The following is an 18,720-nucleotide window of genomic DNA, read 5'->3' as shown; positions in this document are numbered from 1 at the left end:
GGGTATTGACTTTCTGTGTGTGTGCGTGTGTGCATGTGCACATAGGCATTTTTTTTTCTCTCCTGTCCACATCCAAGACTCACAATATCTCAACCTACATAATGCATACAATTTACAAAATATATACGTTTCTAAAAATGGGGACATTTTTGCTTTTATTCCTTTTAAGTATTCCCATTCCTTAACAACAGCAGAGCAGACACATACATGAATAGTCCCTCATTCATGTGACTGGCCACTATTCTTGGGTTTGTCAGGGGTCCGTTTTTCAATTTTTCCTTCCTCTTGACTATTTTATAAAAGTTGTTTCTGTAGCCGATTCTCTGTGACACTACAAATGCTTCCTGGGTTAAATTCCTAGAGACAGGATTTCTATGTCAAGAGCATCTTCAGTAGCATGTAAGTATATAACATGTGTTATCAAATAAGGCAAAACTACTTTTTTAAAATGTCTTACCCCACATAACCTCTCATCAGCAACATAGGACATTGTCCAGGTTCTGGCTGGACTCCTGAGAGTAATCATTCGAGAAATACTTCAAGGTGAATTTTTATTTTTAATTAATTTATTTTTTAAGTGAATTTTTAAAGGGGAATGACTAAGCAGCTTTGAATGTTCAGACCTTGTTGCCAAACGGAGGTCAGTTTCAGGAATTCACTTGTTACCAAATGATTTCGAGTCAGAGTCAAGACAGACCCCACGGTGGCCGGTGGCCGTGCCTAAGGGCTTGTAGGTTGATTTGTAAGAAAGGTCAAGTCTTTTTCTTGCCGAATTCAAAGGAGCGGAAGCTGGCTGGCTTCCAGGTGGGATATCCTGATTGGAAGTCACCTCTGACATTCAGCTTTGCCCCTTCCTTACCATCTTTTTAGTGCAAATCCCTCAAAGGAGAGCGTGATGTCTACGCATGCTGGTTCGCACAGACACACAAAATGCCACAGACACGTGATCTCCTTGAGTCATCCTGTGTGGCTTTGGGGTCCCAGGGGGAGGGGAAGAGGAAGCAGGCTGAGAAAATTTGGAAGTCCTTTCTGGTAGCTCCATATCAAACATGAGTGTTTGGCCCACGAACAGCTGTTACGTCAATTATTTGTATTAATAACAGTGAGTAATAATCACAAAAATATTGTGTGTGCTGCCAAAACTCCACTCGGTGCTATACAATATGCGTAGGTCAAAGTCCTTGTGAGACCTTTTATGATAGCCTTGAAAATCATTTCTTATGTTTGCAGAGCCCTTTAGAATCGACCAGGTGTCTTTGTATTGATAAGCTCATGTACGGTGAGTTGTCAGGTTTGGTGGTATTCCCTGCTTTTACCTGTCTTTGAATAATACTCAGTTGCAGACTTGTAGATTCTTTCTGTTTCAAGTTGATAATTTAAATCCTTACTTAGAAAAAAAAATACAAAATGATGGACTTGAGTCTTTTATCCTATTTCTTAAATGGGATGCAATAGAGTTGCAGATGTGGTTAGCTGCTATGACACATTTAAATAAATTTTAAAAAGAAGATATAAAAGTCAGACCATGGCAAGTGATGCTTTCACTCAGTGCTCTGTCCCCTGGAAGTCAACATGAAACAGTCCTGTGGGTCTTGGATCAGAAAAGTCCCCAAACATCCTTCATGCACGGCTGGAAGCGTGAAGACGTGGTGTCCTGGCTCCAGTCCAGGGTGGAGGGGAATTTCAAAAGCTGGTTCACATATTTGTTATTTTCCAGTTTGAGGTGCACACTTCCTATCTCGGCTGTTTGTGCTCTCTGGGAGCAGCCAGCACGTTGGTGGTGAAGAGGGCAAAGGCTTCTTCATATCTGAAAACTGGCAAGTGCTGTGGGATGTTTTTGGATGAAGAGTTCAGGGAAAATGTTCATTTTGTGACCACTGTGTGGTCATTAGCATGGTTCTCGATGTACAATGTTTTATTAGTGTGGTCTGCATTATTAGTTTACTTGGAGCATCATCATAAATTATTGCCGTTGTCACTCTAGTCTGGAGAAGCCTGGTCAACTGGAGAAAGGAAAATGGTCTAGATTTTTGTCATCGTTTTTAATTCCAGTTTATGTGCAACAGCTCATGAGGGACTTGGGAAACCTACAAAAAAAAAAAAAAAAAAAAAGATTTGTTAATTCCAAGAAAGAGATGCTGGGATGTGGGGAGCCAGCAGAGGAAGTCTCAGAGAGCAGAGGGGTCCCAGAGGGTCTTGGGGCAACATGGGCGACGAAATGATGGAAATAGACAATTCTCACAAAAGTTGATTGAAAAGATAAAACCACTATTCTGGGCTCTGCAGGTTAAGAGTGGCTTTTAAAAACCAGACCTCAGTGCTAAGAGACATCTCCCAAGAATATGGACTTCTTGTCCATGTGGTATGTCCTATGTGGACTGGATGGCCCAACATGGGTGTTTGGTGGGCTCATCTTGAGAGCTGCCCAGTTCATAATTAAACAGGCTACTGTGTCTACACAGAAACCCTTGTTGGCAGAAGGGAGGGGAACCGAGGGCATTTATCTGGGAAATACATCAGTAGTGTCTCATGGTGAAAACTTAGAAATAAACCCAAAGCCATTGTTGATGGCTACCCTCCATGCCAGTAGTCTAGCCCCATCTGCTCATCCTTCTAGAGGGTCTCCTCTGTGCTCTTTTGTGATGTGGGCTTTCTGTAAATGGTGCCCTGCTGCATGCGGGAACTCAGACTTGCTGGTAGCACGTCAGGTGTTTCTCTAAAAACTCCTTGTGCGTCAAGACATCCAGAATCACTTTTTGCCTAAAATGACAGCGTCACATTCCATGCTCTATATGTGCAAGTCATTCTACAAATGGTATTTAGTTTTTTGTGATGCTGCTGTTTGGTAAGAATGATGTTGTGCATGTCAGGTGTGTGTTATCAGTTTTTTTTAAATTTTTATTTATTTATGATAGTCATACACACAGAGAGAGAGAGGCAGAGACACAGGCAGAGGGAGAAGCAGGCTCCATGCACTGGGAGCCCGACGTGGGATTCGATCCCGGGTCTCCAGGATCGCGCCCTGGGCCAAAGGCAGGCCCTAAACCGCTGCACCACCTGGGGATCCCTGTTATCAGTTTTATATTCTGCCCAGGCAGAGATGAGAAGAAATGATATTCCAGGAATGTCTGAGATGGGTTGACTGGCCAGCAGAGTTAGGCCTGGAAGACACATTTTTGGGGCAATCACTTGCCTAAGTTGACCCATGGTATTCCTTGTACTTAGCCTGAGAGGCAAATGGCTCCACTAGAGCCCTGCAGGATATGTGTGTGTCCAATCAGGGGACATTTGTATATATTTGAATATGACAGTGAGATTCTATTAACCTTTGTCTCTTCCCCCCCCCCTCTTTTCTGTAAGGGTAAGGGAAAAAATACTTTTGAACCCACATTTTATATTTTACTGAGAACCTTCTCTTATACCCACCATTTCTTCATTAATAAATTTTTGGCATATCAATAGGCACAATTATGCAAACTTCACATTATGGCATTAGTTTATGGCAAAACTTATAAGGGACACATTCTTTACAGCCAAAGGTATTGATAGAGATTATGGATTTTAGTGACTGTGTTGCCTTCCTCTTTAGAGGCTGATAGTTGACTGATAGCCAGTTACAACCCATCATTTGAGCAGCCGTAAAAGGGGTTGATTTTGTTCCTAAAATCATTAAAAGAATAAATTATAAACAAATTCTACTATGGAGAAGAATGATTTGATCACAACGTTAGTGATCGAAACCAACTGACTAAAATGTCCTAGTTAAGAAATATTAATTTTAGGGACGCCTGGGTGGCTCAGTGGTTGAGCATCTGCTTTCAGCCCAGGGCGTGATCCGGGGGTTCAGGGATTGAGTCCCACATTGGGCTTCCTGCAGGGAGCCTGCTTCTCCCTCTGTCTATGCCTCTGCCTCTCTCTGTGTGTGTCTCATGAATAAATAAATAAGATCTTTAAAAAATATATTAATTTTGTTCATGGGTTTTAAAGTTTTTTATGCTTGTTTAGCAGAAAGGAAATATCTTGTAATGTGACCCACACTGAGAGGTATTTCATTTAAAGGTTCTAAGCTTTTCTATGTCATAAAATATCCTAAACTAAATATTAGAGATTTCAAAAATGATGAAAAATAGGCTTTTCCTGATGACTTTGGTTACTGGCTACACCATTCGAAATAGAATGAGTTGGTTTCAAGGGATCAGAGAGCAAAGGGGACAGACGGAAATAGCTGAAGATAAACCCTACTGTCCTCTCACCTCCAGGGGCAGATTGTATCTTGCCAGGTCCAATTCATCAGGGAATTTCAGATTTCAGAAAGGGCCCTGATAGGAGTGAACAATTGGCTTTGAATTTTGACACTCGTAACAGATAACTTGGACTTTTTTGGGAAATTTGATGATGACATATGATGAATTTTCTTATCTGGGAAAGAAAATGTGTTTTCTAAGTACTTTTATGGAGCGGAGTGAAGCTTTCTGGAAGTAATCTAGTTTTGACTGTACTCGCTCTAGCTTCTCTACTGCTGCTCGAAATCGTAACATCTTGGAGAATTCTTATGTTGCTCCTAAAATAGGCAGGGACTCTTTGCTTACTCTCTCAAAGAGAGGTGGCATTTCCAGTTACCCAGGCTTAGGAAGCAGAGTGCTCTTCCTCCCTTGGGGCTCAGCTCTGCCCTGAGCAAAGGAATTGGCTTCTTTTGAATCCTTTTTGATTTGTTGTGCTAGTTTGAGCAAGAGGACCATGAATAGCCTTGATTTATTTTTGCTCATAAGAGAACAACAAACAGACAGACTCTGTGATCTAACAGGTAATCGGCAAGTGTTAAGGGAGTATTTGCTATACGCTTTCCATTGCACCATGTGCTTTTGGGAATATAGGAATAAATTATCAGAAGTTTCTGAACCAGCTTCCCTCCCACCATCCTTGTCCTTCCACTAATCTCCACCTAAAAGTCCCAAGTCAGATAACATTCAGAATTGCATCCTGCCTTCTCAGAAACATCTAGCAAGAGGGAAAGTAATGGCTGGCACATACTGGAGCTCTGGCCTTGGGCTTGCTTGAACTTGACTCCTTGCCCATTCTTCTTGTTGGTGTCCAGGCCCCCTTGCTGGCCGGGGTTTTGTTTTGTTCCCGACTCTACAGCTGGCCTCTCCAGACTTTGTGCCTGTTTGTGTGTCTGCTCCTGTCCATTCCAAGTCAGGTTTCCAGCTTCAGTACCTGTAGATATCACTCCTGCCAGCTCCTCCACCTGCCTCTGCCTTGGCTTTTCTTTGGTGATCCCAATTCTAGATTTGTGCTCTACATTCTGTTTTTGTTTCAGCCTATAGCCTGATCCAGAGCCATTGTTTATAGTGGTCATGGCATAATTTAGCTGTTCTCAGGGGGAACCGGGCAAGAGGACATAAATGTCCTGGTGAAAATTTATTACCTCCTTGGGAAAACTGGTTGTACTGTCCGGGGTAGCTGTGAAAACCCATCCGTAATGTCTGTTACGGTTATAGCTTGTTAGGACCACACTCTGGAGTATGATAGTTCAGTTCTCTCTTCTTTCCATCTTCTTCTTACTCTCCAAGATGTAAAGATGAATAGGATAGGGCATCCCTTGAAAGGCTTTACAACTTCTTAGGAAACATACAGAGCACTGTTTTAAAAGATGAAATGTGATAAGTGGTGCAAGGGAGGTACTGAGTCTATTGGGGACAGAGGGGAAGAATGGGATGTCTAATGGCTCAGAGAATTGAGGGAGGTTTCATTCAGTAGTGAATATCTGACTGGGCATTGAAGGACAAAGAAGGGAGATGTAGGGATTTGTGTGATGGACACTAAGAGTGTATATTTAGAGGAAAATGGTCTTTTAGTGTTGTCATGGCCTATGAGTTTAGATTTTATTTTGTGGCATGTGAAGGATGTTGAGCAGAGTAGTGTTCTAGTTATATCTAAGGAAAGATTGGCCGGAATAGTATGTGAGATGGATGGGAGCTGGAATAGACCTAGAGATAGTGGGAAGTTAGAAATTATTTCATTTGTTGGGGTGGGAGAAATGATAGACTAAAACAGGAGATGAGAAAGACACATATGAGAGTCATTTCAGTGGATGAAGCAAGAGAGGGGGTTGAAGGTAGAAGGCAAGGCAGGTAGAGAAATTGGGAGCTCGTTTTTTCCCGAGTCTGGGGAAAAAAAGTGACGTTAACAGAGAAATGGAAGGAAGGATGAGAAAGGGGTAAAGGGAATAAAGAAAGATAACCAGTCCCATCTCACAAATGTAGGCATGATGCCAGTGGGACATCCTGATAGAGCTATGCAGCAGATAGTCCAAAAGGCCTGGTAAGGTGGTGATGCTCAGATCCCTATGGGGTCTAGCTTTTTTTTTTTTTTAAGATTTTATTTATTCATGAGAAACACAAAGAGAGAGGCAGAGATATAGGCAGAGGGAGAAGCTGGCTCCCTGGGGGAAGGTGTTCGATCCCAGGATCCCGAGATCATGACCCGAGCCAAAGACAGACGTTCAACTGCCAAGCCACCCAGGTGTCCCTTGGGGTCTAGCTGTTACTAAATTAGGTGGGCTAGATTCTTCCTCATACTTCTGTGTGAGTATTGCTTTTGGCATTATGCTCCACAGATCTAATACCAACCTTCTCTACCTAATTTGGAGGTCTACCTAATGGTACAGGTAGAGAAATAATGATTCTGACTGGCCTGTGTGTGTGTGTGCATGTATGATTATTATAGCTCAGTCTACAAAGATAAGTCCCTTTAGCTTATCTGATCTCATTTTGCTAAACTATAAAATATGGTTGATAATGACCAGTGTATCGATCACCCAGATGGCTATATGTCCAAACTGGAAAGTTGCTAGAAGCGCAAGTGCTTCTAACTAAAATAAATCATCTTTATACTCATCATCATCATCAAAAGTCCATAACGGATGTATTTAGTGTGATTTTTAAACCCCTTCTCCCATTGCTTCCTATAAAATAGGAAATCACCAAATGAGAATCCCCCCCCCTTTTTTTTTGGCATTAGTCTGTGAATCATGGATTTATTTCTTCTAAAGTGACAATTAAAAGCAAGGAGAAAGAAAGCCCAACTGCATAAACACATCGATTTCTATTTTAAACTCAAAGTGCATCACACAAACCACAAAACCCCAAATCAAATTTAGCTCCTTCCCAGCCCATGCCCAACCCTTGGGCTCTCCCAGAGGTGGACTGCTGGGAAAGTGTCTGGGCTCCAAGCCCAGGCTTGTTTAAATGGTTCTTTCCTCTTCCCTCCCCACGCCTTCCCCCCAGCACACCTGTTTGCAGAGCCTCTTCCTCTCCTGTCCAGGCATTTTGATTTTGGTCACGACCACCTGTTAAGGATGACGCAGATTTAGCCCTACGCACATCCTTGCCTTGTTGCTGTCTTCAGAGTCCCAAACTGTGTTGATTCACCCTACGGGACATTATTTTTAGCCTTTATCTCTTAGTGGTTTTGTTTTCTTTCCGCCACCTTTTGACCTGAGAGCTGGAAATAAAGTCTGCCTTCCATAAAGACGAGAAAGTTGTCGGTCATTTCCTTCCTGCTCACATGAAAGGCCAGCCCAGCAGAGCCCGGGGAAGATACGGACAAGTTCAACTCCCTGGGTCCTGCAAGCAGGACTACTCTTTACAGGGCACAGCTCATCACCTCCTGGTGCAAAAGTGGAGCGGTCACCTAGAAGAGGCAGCTGTCCATTCAAAGGGTCTCGAAGATGCTCAAGGGGAATGAAATAAAAGAAAAGCACATTTCTCTCTCTCCCTTTGATCGTGGTTGCTGAACTTGAACATCTGGGTGAATTTGAGTCGCCTGCCTACTTCCTTTTTTTGAAGTAATTAAAAGAAATTCGCAGGCAAAGTGAAACGATTGCTTTTGGCATGAAACCACGTGAAGTGGTACTTTCATTGGACAGGAGACCTCGTTTTTACTGTGGAATAAAATCTGGGAAAGTGCTTTGTAAATTGTAAAGCACCAGGTGTATTAAAGGGCTTGAAAATTATAGTTTGCTGTCCCTGAGTTTGAAGTGAATATATATGTATAGACAATTCAAAGAGAATAGAAAGATATAAAGATGAAAGTGAAAAATGGATGAGCACAACGCTTTCTTTTCAATGCTGGCAACCATTTTAGGGCTCTTATAATTCAACCAATTACTACTTGATGAACCTTTTGGGGACTCTTATCAATATTATTTCAACTAATTTTTTTAAGATTTAATTTATTTAGTTTGAGAGACACAGAGACAGAGGTAGAGACATAGGCAGAGGGGGAGAAGCAGGCTCCCTGTGGGGAGCCCGATGTGGGACTCGATCCCAGGACCCCAGGATCACGACCTGAGCCAAAGGCAGACGCTCAACCGCTGAGCCACCCAGATGTCCCACAACTAATTTTTTATACTTTTAGTGATTTATTCTACCATTATTCTTCAGCTTAAATTCTAAATGTGAGAGGCACATGGGTGGTTCATTTGGTTAAGTGTTAGACTTGGTTTTCAGCTCAGGTCATGATCTCATGGGTCATGAGATCAAGCCCCGCCTCAGTGGGGATTCTGCTTGAGAGTCTCTCTCTCTCTCTCTCTCTCTGCCCTCCCCCCCACTTGTGTGCTCTCTCTCAAATAAGTAAATAAATAAATCTTTAAAAAATTAAATTCTAAATGTGAAATTACTTAACACGTGTTAAGTCTTGCTCTACATTGATAGACCATCCCGCAGAAGACTGGACCCACCTCAAATTTCTTCAATACACAAATTTCCATTTCCTCAAACTCTGGCCAATGGAGGGTTTCCTTTGTTTTAATCTTTGTCACTGACCATCTTTGCTATTGGGTAGCTTGAAAAACCTTACATGTATTTATTAGCTGTTTATATTTTATCTTTATTATATTTATCAACTTTTCCCGCATGAGGTTGTTAGGTTTTACTAATTGATTCTTAAGAATAATTTTCCACTGGATATAATTTGTTTTCTCTTAGATATACAAATATCTTCCCAGTTTGTCTTTTGTCTTCTAGTCTTAAGATGTCTTTTTTGTTGCTACATGCATGAATTTTTTTTTAAAAGTAGCTGCACCTACCAGTCTTTTGTTTATGATTTCTGTTTTTTTTTTGTTTGTTTTTTTTTTGTGTGTGTGTGTGTGTGTGTGTGTGTGTTTTCCACTGGATGGCTTTTTTTTTTTTTTTTTTTTGTCACTGAATGTAGAGCTTACTCTTAGGTAGGTTTTAGAACTAGAGAGAACAGTTTTAATCCTCCTTTCTGTTTTATATGGCTGAGACTCAGAGAAGGTTAAATAAGTTGCCTAAGTTCGTAAATGGAAATAATAATACCTATTTCACAGTGCCGATCAAAGAGATAAAGTGGGCGGGTTTGGCACTCAGCAATGGGCTCCCCAAGAAGGAGGGAAAGAATGCATTTCCTTTTTTGGGTTCAACTCCAAAATTGGATACTTAGTTGGTTTCATTTCTCTAAAGAAGAGAATGGCCAGGTAGAGATTTCTCTTTCACTGGCCTTGCTTCCGATTAACAAATGCCCTGCAGGGAAGTGGCTCTCACAATGTCATGTGGGGACCAAGGAATGACCAATCTGTTTTCTGCTTTGGGATCTCTTTCTGGAAAAGAAATAGGTAATTTTGTTCCTGTGTCTCTATCAAAATTATAAATTTTGGAAAGAATAATTTTGTGGCAGAAAGAAACCAGGTTAAAAACTACAATGATTGAATGTGTCTGCTTTTGTGAAGGTTTCAGGCTAAACAGAGAGAAAGCAGGGGGCTGAGATGCTGAGGAATTTCTCAGGAAGAAGTCTGCGGGAACTCCCAGCAGAAGAAACTTCTCAGAATTTTCTACCAGGTTTTCATGGGTTACCTTTGTGCTAATAAAAATGAGACTCCATCATTCCTTTAATAAAAAAAAAAACATCTTTCCAACAAAGTCATATTTATTAGCATGTTCAGGGATTTAATTGAATATGATAGTAATAGAATAAAATATGAAAAGATAGTTGATTTAGGGCTTTATTTTATTTCACTATCCAGTATGTACCACCTTCATGTTTTCATTTCCCCAATGAATAGTGAAGTTAGAACTTTTATACCTTTACAAAATAAGTGAATTTCCAAAGAGGTTCATTTCCTCTGTCAAATACAGATTTTTTTTTAAAAGATTTTATTTATTTATTCATGAGAGACACACACACACACAGAGGCAGAGGCACAGGCAGAGGGAGAAGCAGGCTCCATGCAGGGAGTCCAATGTGGGACCTGATCCCAGGTCTCCAGGATCACACCCTGGGTTGAAGGCAGGAGCTCAACCGCTGAGCCACCCAGGCATCCCCAAATATGGATTTTTGAAGTGCTCTTCAATGTCTGCATGCACAAATGAAGGAAGGAATGAAGCTAAATAACAAGGTAATCCAAGGAATAGGAGTCCACCTTTGCTTTACCTTACCCAAATATCTAAAATCGACATGGTTATTTCAGCCTGAATTACACAAGGTTTTTGAATCATTTCTAACTCATGCTGTGTGTGTACGTATCCTCTATTTTAGGGCTCTATTCTTTATATCCACAATTAGGTAAGCTAGTATATGAAATATTAAGCTTTGCAAGATACCACTTGTTCCCAATGCCCTAATAATACATCTTCTGCTCCTCACATAATACAACTTAGATTTCACAAATTTATCATGACAGTAGGATTAAGGATAAATTCAGTCTCTAACACTAAAGGATAATCCAGAGATAGTATGGATGTGGTTGTAAAAGACTGGAGTACAAGCCATCAACATAATAAAGGATGTAAATTGATTATGAATAAAAATAACAATTAGATGTTATTTGAGTGCCAATAGGCTGAGTGAAACAGACTATTTCCCATTATGTGGGTGAGCCTGGTCTAATCAAATGAAGGCCTTAAAAGGGAAAAAAAGTGTATTTCCAGGAAGAGGAAATTCTGCCTCCAGACAGTGAGCTAGACCTACAATATCAACTTTTCCATGGATCTTCAGCCTGTTGGACCCTGCAGACTTTGGACTTGGCAGCCTCCTCATCATATGAGCCAATTCCTTTAAGTAAATCTCTTTCTTTCCATATATGTACATTCATACACACACACATCCTATTGTTTCTGTTTTTCTGGAGAACCCTGACTAATGTACCATGTAAATATCAGATTGTAAGGCAAGACTAAACTGGCCAAAGTGAAGATGGGGAGAAATAGATGACTTTGGTAAGTGGTGAAGGTACTGGCCACAGACTGCTCTTGGATTGGACATATAAAGAAAGGAAATAAGTGGAATCAAAGGAAATTCTGCTAGTTACTGTGCTAGGGTCTCTATTCTCATTTTCATAGTCATCATTATTACTTTATATATGAGGAAAGCAAAACTCAGAAGAGTTCAATACCTTGTCAATGTCATGAGTCCGTTAGGTGACTCCATTTGTGGTATTTTCTAAGGATCATTTAAAACCACATGACAAGTTGGTGGCTTAGTGGGTTAAACATCTGACTCTTGGTTAAACATCATCTCAGGGTGATGAGACCAAGCCCCGTGTGGAGCTCAGTCTGCTTGATATTCTCTCTTCTTATTCTTTGCCCCTCCTGCTCATGCTCTCATTCTCTTTCTCTCAAATAAATAAATAAATCTTTGAAAGAAAAACACATGGTAAGCAAATACTTTTCAGCTGGTTCCTACTTTATGACCCAAAGGAGAAAGGACGGGTTGTAGCAATATGCTAGTATCCTATTGGCCAGATACAGATCAGTCTGTCCTGCTAAGCACCAATGCCATCTTATTGTCATCTTGTTTTTCCTCCTCTTTCTTTACTTCTTCATCAGTGACTCTTCACTTAATTCTGGGTATTCTAATCATTAGTCCTTTTCGACTGGTTGTTTAGCACACATGTGGGTGGTCAGAAGTTTTTCACAGTGATATTGATGATAACATCCTTGATGGAAGGAAAGTGAGAAAATGTGTGGCCAGCACTGTGGTCATTTCACAGGTATTCTGTAACTTAGTCCTTCCATGTATCTTAGAGTCCGCACTCTCGTTCCCACATTGTAGAAGATCGACCAGAGGCTTGGTGAGGTAATGTAGTTTCTCTCCGATCATGGCACTAACAAATGGCAAAGATGGGATACAAATAGATGTGCTAGAAGGCTTTCCACCATTTCCTGTTTGCTTCTGTTTTGCTTTTTTCTCAGTGTCTCCCCCTTTTGTTGATCCATATTACCACTTTCCCTTTATGCCACACTAAATGTATATTTAAACCATATTCTGATAATAACTCACCAGTGATATAAGATATTATTCCAATGAGGGTGTGTATGTGCGTGTGTATGTGTCTGTGTGCGTAGGTATGTATGTAAGGGACAGAGGGTGGGAGTTAGAGAGGGAGAGAGAGAACCTGCCTATGAGGAGGAAGTTGAGTTAAAAAAAAAAAAAAACATAATGGTGGCATTTCAGGGAATGTGTTGTCTGCTTATGTGGGGAACTTTTCTTTTTGCCTCTTTAAGTCATAGGGTAAGAAGGGCTTTCATTTATAAAAGTTTAACATCTTAAAACTACGATCTTCCCCAGAGATGTAATCTGTATACCACAGGACCATTTGAACTTCAAGGCAAAGCTTGTTTTTCTTCCATTGTGACATTAGTCCTACTAGGACTTTCTTTTCAGTTCATCTAATTTTTTTGACTAATGACTTTTCATCATTTTTGCAGCTTTGAGTCAACATTCTCAGGCTTTCCCTCTTAGGGTTCCCATGATATGTAGTGGGCAGTATGTTTGCTTGGGAATTAATCTATAATTCCAGGGTTTACCTGGGTGAACAACCACCTTTGTGTAATAGTCTTAACACGGGAGAGAGAAATATCTGGGCCTTTCCATGCTTCTTTGTGGTTTTTGAGCACAAGATATCATTTAAAATAGACTTTTAATTTCATTTATTTTTGACTCCTGATAACTCCTAAGATGACCTCGGTGTGTGTGAGCAGTGTGGGCCAAGAAACTGTTTTTTTTCCAGCTTTCAGATGTCAGATTGCTTCCTTTCACACCTTGGAATGTCAGAAATTTATTAATTTCTTTCTCCATGAGATGTTTTTCTCTTGCAGTATTATTACGATGACAGTGGTGTTCTGTTTACTTGTCCTCAGGGTACTTTTCCAAACTCAGTTACAATAGAAATACGAGGCCACCCAGCTCCCCCGTGTCTTTCCAAGACCCGTGACACCAACCAGAATTACAGAATCAACTCCGCAACCAGTTCTGTCACAAAGAAGTTCTACATGTGCCTTCTCAAGGGCTAGACATTTAAGACCAAAATGCATGACATTTGTAGGGTTTGCTTTAGGGGAAGAATGAGGAAGTCAACTCTCAGCATGTGGTTTAGTCATGTATCGTGGAATACACCTGACGTGTTGCGTTGTCTGTTGCTACACAAGAGCCACAAGAGAATTGGTGGCAGAAGTGGCTTTGACTTGTGCTTACAGAATAGCAGTGTTGTCCTGCCTGCATTTCCGAGCCCCACATGTATTTAAGTGGGAGCCATTGACCGGTTTTAGCAAATGGGGTGTGAGCAGGAGTGATCTCTACTACTTACATGCCTGGTGGTAAAAGTTCCTCTGTAACCATTGAGTTCTCTCCTGCCATGTTCTAGAGGCCCTGGGAGCCAAGATGGTGGCACCACAAGGTGGAAGGAGCATAGAGAGAGATTTCCTGGAGAAAATTCTGCATTCATTGCACTTCTGAGCAAGAAATGAACTTTTACTGAGTCCAGCCACCCATGTTTTGGGTTTTCCTCATTACTTTATCATACCGTAAGCTAATCTATTAGATATTTTCCAAATTTGTTTAACATCAGAACGATTATCCAAGTTTTTATCACGGTTCCAAATATTGCCTTGGAAACTCTCCTAGATGGAAAGATTTTATTTCCACAATTTTATGATTCTTGTCCTGCTAATTTAGACCTATATCTGGAAAAGCTTTGGTTGCAATGTTTGGCAGCTCTTTGTGTTATGCAAAATAGGCCCGTGGATTTTGAAATGCCCAGACAACCCCCACCATGTGAGAGCTGAGAAGGATAAAATGTAGAAGCAATTTTCCTTCTGAGTTATGAGTTATGCCTTTTGCTCACAATGCAGGGCAGGAGGAACATATTTATGAATATTTGTGCATATTGTGGCAGAAGGGCACGGTTTAAAATTATGGCTGGTAATAAAGGGAGAACCAGCTTAGTTCAGGGTGGTGTATGGAAGTCAGCCCTGGAGGAAATCCCCAGTGATCTCTGCCAGCTGTTATTTTTGTCTTGTTCCGTCCTGTCACACTTCTACCCCTCTCTCTGTGTACTGGCCTTGTCCCATGTAGGCTGCCCTCATACTTCATTTCTTTTCTCAGCTTCTTCAAATATAATTTCCTATGTGTCATTCCTCCAGTGAATAACTAAAAAAAATTATTAGTGAATTAATTAATTTAACAGACATTAACTGAGCACCTTCTATGTGTTTGGTAGTAGTGCCAACGGTGGGCTATGTCCTAAGCAATTATCCTGTCTCAAGGACTTTTGTTTCCTTTTTCCTTTTAATTGTTTATTTGGATTCATTTCAAAGTTAGGGAAAATTTGCTAAAATAGTACAAAGAGTTCCCACATATCCTTCATCAGGTTCCCCAAATATTAGTATTTTACTACATTTACCTCCTCTTCTCTTTCTTTCTCTTCTTATCTTTTTGGGACTAAGTTGCAAGCAAGTGTGATAACTTTTTCCCAGAAATAATTCAGTGTATATTTCCTAGAAATGAAAGATTCCCTTATAGAACTACAGAATAATTATCACAATTTTGATATTTAGGAAATTGACATTGATCTAATACTATTATGTAGTCCAACAGTTGGCTAATGTGGCCTGCCTTCTATGTTTGCAAATAAAGTTTTCTTGGGACACAGCCACACTCATTTGTTTATCATTTGTCTATGGCTGTTTTCTTCCTATTATGGTAGAATTGAAGAGTTGTGTCTGGGACCATATAGTCTGCAGAGTTGAAGGTATTTACTCCCTGACCTTCTAGGGCAAAAAATTTTGCCCCCTACTGTAGTCCATGAATATTATTACTCATTATTGCTCACTATATCTTCTATTGCAAAAGAAAAAGACAAATTTTTCAATTTTGTTAGCCTATCCATGCTCATGTGTTATATGTAGCTGTTATGACTCTTTACTCTCCTTCACTATGAAACATTTCTTTTGTCTTTTTCTTTAATTGTTCATGACCTTGAAATTTTTGATAAATATAAGGCCATTTATTTGGTAGAGCACACCTCAGTGTAGGTTTGTCTGAAGTTTCGTTATGAGTAGACTCATGTTACACATTTTTGCCGTGAACACTCCAGATGTGATGTTGTGTCTTTCTCAGTGACAGGAGACACTTGGTGTTTATTTTTCCCATTATTGGTTATATTAATTTTGATCTTTTTGGTTGAGGTGGCATCTGTTAGATTTTCTCTGCTGTAAAATTACTGTTTCCTGTTATATATTCAAGGAGTATCTCATGGGAGGTTATTTTGGGTCTAAGTACCCTATTTTCTCTTATCAAACTTTCACACAGTAGTTTTAGCATCTATTAATAATTCATCTCTGTAACAATTATTACTATGGTGGTTACCAAAAGTGAATTTTAAAATTCCTTTACTCCTCTATATGTATCAGTGTGAATTCTGTTGATAGAAAAAACTTTCTCTTCCATATTTATCTATTTATCTATCAGAATGGACGTGTGGATTTTTAATTTTATTTTGTGGTTTATAATCTGTTACTATCATTTATTTTGATGCTAACATGCAGGACTTCTTTTAAAAAATGATTCATTATGGAACGATTTGAAATCATAGTGGTCAGGCACTGTTTCAGTATGGCCACTGTGTAGTGCTTAGAGATATTAGGCACTCAGTAAATATTTGTTCAACGCAGGCCCTAACTCAAACAGACAAATCCCTCAATGTGGAGCATTAGACATTGTAATAGGCTTGGGGAAAACATATTTTGGAGTAACACTTCAATGTCCTTCAAATACTCAAGCCAGCTTGAGTGAAAACCATGGAATTTCTTTCCTTTTTGGTTAATATTTTAAGAGTAGTGAGGCTTACTTATTTTTTTAAATGTAATTTTTCTCACTTATTTTTGAGACTCTGAAATCTCCGTATAGGAAACATGCCTTTCCCTAGACACTCCTAGTTCTAACTCAGTGGAAAGAGTTTCTGAATTCACTTGTGGTCTAGAAACTGCTTAGTTTTGTCCCAGTCCTGGAAAGTGATTACCCTAGGGATGAGGAGAGGTTTTTACCCGAATCTAGAAAAACCAATTCCAAGTAAAAACAGTTCTGTGTATTTGCAAATCTCAATTTTCCTGCAACCTATAAAAAGGAATCCCAATGATTGTCCTAAGAAATCACACCCCCTCATCCGCACCGCCTCTCTTCTGTCCCATTTTCGTCCCTAATTTGTCAACAAGTGGAAAAATTACTGACCATGCTCTGGTTTTGCTGTTATGGTTACCATTTGTGATTTGTCTTTGAGATCAGTGAGTGGGGGCGCAGAATGGGCCTGTTTGGAATCAGAGGACTGTCGCTCGAGCCTGTCTGTGTCTGGAAGGAAGCCATGAGTAGTGAAGGGAAACGGCTGAGACAAACTCTGAGGAAGTGTAGTGGGTGATATTTTCCCTCTTCTTAAGTCAAGTTTACCGTCAATAACTTGGTCACTCAGAGGATACAACCTTGGTAATTCATTTCCGTACGTAGGTAGTTTATACAGGCATGCTGCTTATTTGCTGGCAGGCCTTGAACTGTTGGCCTGCTTTAGTGGGACTTCCAGATGGTCACTTTTAGGACCTCTGTGAGCCTCTCTTTATCTGATCTCCTCCGCAGTCTGGGAGGTGGAACTGGGTGTTGGTGGGTCTTGCCTTTGGTTCTAAGGCATGGCCCAGTAGAAGCAGTAAGTTTAGCTGCTTATTTATTTATTTATTTATTTGTTCACTTGTTCGTTCATTCATTCATTCATTCATTCATTCATTCATTCATTCATGAGAGACATACAGAGAGAGGCAGAGACATAGGCAGAGGGAGAAGTAGGCTCCCCATGGCGAGCCTGATGCGAGAATCCATCCCGAGACCCCAAGATCACAACCTGACCCCAAGGCAGGCACTCAACTACTGAGCCACCCAGGCATCCCATTTCGCTGCCTAATTAAGCATCCTTGCTTTCCGATCAGTTGATGTGTTGCCTTTTGGAGTAAAATTGGCCCACTGTGTCTCAGTTCGGGGGAGACTAATTATCCAAGGTATAATACCTTCTTTCTTTTTTTTTTTTTTCCTAATTTTCTTTTTATTTATTTATTTATGATAGTCACAGAGAGAGAGAGAGAGAGGCAGAGACACAGGCAGAGGGAGAAGCAGACTCCATGCACCGGGAGCCCGACGCGGGACTCGATCCTGGGTCTCCAGGATTGTGCCCTGGGCCAAAGGCAGGCGCCAAACCGCTGCGCCACCCAGGGATCCCTAATACCTTCTTTCTTTGGAGGAGGATTCAAAAAGCTATTCACTCTGAAGAGCAAAACCAAAGTTGTTCTTGGGAGCAACATTGACCATCAGATAAGTACAAAGCAATCTGGAAGTCGTTTATCGAGTGTCGTGCATTCCTTGCCTTTCCCAGGAGTGTATAAGCTGTTGTACTTTACTTGGTACCTACAGCATGTGACAGTTGGGGGTTCCTTTAACATGTCCACTGTCCACCCCCACCACCTTTGTGTTTTTGTTTTTTCCTTCTGAAGTCTCCTTCAGTGACAACCCTGCCTCCCCTATGTGGCCCATGGCACATCATATAAATGACTGTACCAGATTTTGATGACCCTTCAAAACCATAACCCGGGTGGGAGATAACCTTTGACAGGCTCTCAGCGGTCTTTAGCAGCCAGAATCACACGGTGGAGGGGGAGGGGGGCTGCAGGAAGCTGCCTCCAGCAGCCTGAGCCCCAAGGAGGAGCCAGCACCAGCGGAAGAAGCACCTGGTAGCCACAGCACTTCAACCAGGAAGAAAACAGGATCTAAAACATAAACAACATCCTCACAACACCAGCAAGTGGGCAGCTCACACCCAAGTCTGTTTGACTCTATTTTTTTCAAGGCTCTCATGAGAATCTTTATTGAAACAGGAAGGCAGTCAAGAGATGAAGCAGAGTTTCAAGATTTCCAGTGGACATCATCAAAACATCTTATTTGTTGCTCTTTTATTTTGAAGCCTATGAGTATGACCCACCGTGTCACAGCTACAATGCTGGACTTGTTTTTAGCTGAATAAAACTTTAAATGCCTTAGGACTGACACTGTTTGAAGGGAAATGATGTAAATTGGAACAAAGCAGAAAGAAGAAAGGGTTTTCATGATCTTATCTTTCCAACAGCATCTCTTTTGGAGCAGATGCTATCTTTATTGAACCCCACCTTAACAGCAAACGCTGGCATTTATTAGGTGTTCACCATTCCTGGCCTTGTGCAAAGTACTTCATGTGCATTATCTCACTTAATACATGGGGCTACTTTTGTTCCGAGAGGGGAGGTGGCTCTCCCAATGCCTCACAGCTAGTAAGTGATGGATCAGGATTGGAACCCCGGTGGTGTGGCTCATAGCTACCTCCCTTGTGCTTTACACTCTGCACCTGTCCATCTTGTC

At 40.8% G+C, this 18,720-nt stretch overlaps 1 long non-coding RNA gene across 1 annotated transcript; it reads right to left on the bottom strand.

Moving 5' to 3' along the window:
- Positions 1-534: 534 nt before the first annotated feature.
- On the bottom strand, positions 535-7,410 carry LOC144285372 (uncharacterized). Its single transcript, XR_013353648.1, has 2 exons — positions 7,292-7,410; positions 535-2,087 (listed from the first exon to the last, which is right to left on the bottom strand). It is a non-coding gene; the product is annotated as an uncharacterized LOC144285372 (long non-coding RNA).
- Between the last annotated feature and the right edge of the window lie 11,310 nt (positions 7,411-18,720).

This window comes from Canis aureus, chromosome 16 (genome assembly GCF_053574225.1).
Source record: "Canis aureus isolate CA01 chromosome 16, VMU_Caureus_v.1.0, whole genome shotgun sequence".
Lineage (NCBI taxonomy): Eukaryota > Metazoa > Chordata > Mammalia > Carnivora > Canidae > Canis > Canis aureus.
The sequence above is the reverse complement of the archived record's forward strand: the minus strand, read 5'-3'. Positions and strand labels throughout refer to the sequence as shown.